The 1,721-nt window shown below is 37.4% G+C and overlaps 1 long non-coding RNA gene across 1 annotated transcript; it reads left to right on the forward strand.

Annotated features, from left to right (window-relative positions):
- The first annotated feature begins 510 nt into the window (after positions 1-510).
- Positions 511-1,229, forward strand: LOC129760706 (uncharacterized). The gene is made up of 2 exons (XR_008740375.1): positions 511-870; positions 939-1,229. It is a non-coding gene; the product is annotated as an uncharacterized LOC129760706 (long non-coding RNA).
- Positions 1,230-1,721: the final 492 nt, after the last annotated feature.

A 1,721-nucleotide genomic window follows, 5' to 3' on the forward strand; every position in this document is an offset into this window, starting at 1 on the left:
ATGAAAGAAAATGTCGATACCAGTAAAATTTTCATGCTCGAATTGCTGCCGCGCAGTGTCGACGATAACAGGCTTCTAGCCAAAAACTGGGAGAATTTTTTTCTATAAGTCTCATGTCAGTGTGATTAGTGAAGCCTTTTCTTTCGGAATGTTTTCCGGAGAATTTTCCTACATTATATTCTTCTGTCCCTGAATAGTGTTGTCGTTTAAGTATGTGCATTTGTTTTACAGCTTCCGGTCTTAATAACACAAGAAATTTCCAGACAATTGATTCGGCACATTCGAATTCTTTAGAAGTTTCCACATTTGGACATTTGATGGGATTTTTTGTTTCAAGTAGACGCGCTTTCCCAGAATATTCAATACAAAGTGGGTTGGTCCAGAACAAATTTGTTGAAGAAGGGTTTTGAAAACATGTTGAAACATTTTAATAAACAAACCTCCTTTTCGATTTTTTTTTACGAATTTTCAACTTTCTGTTCATTTCCAAAGAGATGAACATGAGAAACCAAAAAATGCGCTAAATTTAATTCACAAAATGGAACTTGGTTTTTTGCAATCCTTAAACTGAGTTTTGAGTAAAATTTCTTGACCGTGCAGCTACACGGAAAATTTCGCCGCACCCTATTTCTCGTTCGTAAAATTTTGTAAACAGGACGTGCGAACTGTCACCACAAAAGGGAGAATACGTCATCGTGAATCGACCCATTTTAGCAGCGCTCTCCATTTTTTTTTCTGCTGTCAGCATCGCACGCGTGGCTGAAATTGTAAACAAAAAATTCTCCCGGAAAAGTGTTACCATTTTGCGCCGGTGATGATGAATCTAGATTAATCATGGGTGCGGTAGGCAACGGTTCCGGTGGTGCGAGCGTGAGTACACTGACTTATTTATTGTGGTTATAAGTTTCGTTTTCTAAAAATAAAATATCAAATTCCAGGCGCAGGAGAATTCATCCATTCTTTAAAAAAATGTTAAGTCCCCTTTTTTCCGGAGTGACAAGTGCCAGCACCCAATTAAAGGACAACCACGGGGCAGCAGCGCCAAGAAAGGTTCAGCAGTGCTGCGGCAACACGAAGTAGGATGGATCGGAATTGCCATCGCATTTGGTACGGAAGTGCTGCAAGATTGGGAACATCCGGAAGGTGTATCGATCAACAACCGCAGTATTTTAATGATGAATCTGAATGTAATAATAATCATGTTTAATGAAATAAATTAGTAAACCAAATTTCTTTTTATATTTTTTCCGGAAAACTAATTGAAACAGAAAAAAATTGATAAAATCCCACCTTGGGTTGAATCTTTTCATTGTTGATTGACGATGGGTTGTATCGTCTTTATTTTATGAGCGAATCATAAGATAACCATAACACGTATGATCAACCCGTTTAAAAAAGAGTAGAAAAAAGCCAAAAAATTGAATGGTTACTCTACTTAACGACCCGTTCACTGTATCGTAAAGTGCGTCCAAACGATTCCATTTCATGGAATAATGATAAGCCTTATCCTACATTAATAATCCAAAACTATAGAAGTAATCTTTTGGGTGTCTTGGGAAGAAGATAATGGGAATAGTGACTGTATAATACTGATTTATGCGGGCTATCTCTTATCAAGGTGTTTTTTTCTTGTTCAGCAAAATTACAATTTTCCGCGAGCAGTTTTACATCCAAGATAAAATCTTCAGCAGACTCTTGCGCTCCCTGCTGACGTTTATAAT

This window comes from Uranotaenia lowii, unplaced genomic scaffold (genome assembly GCF_029784155.1).
Source record: "Uranotaenia lowii strain MFRU-FL unplaced genomic scaffold, ASM2978415v1 HiC_scaffold_735, whole genome shotgun sequence".
Taxonomy (NCBI): Eukaryota; Metazoa; Arthropoda; class Insecta; order Diptera; family Culicidae; genus Uranotaenia; species Uranotaenia lowii.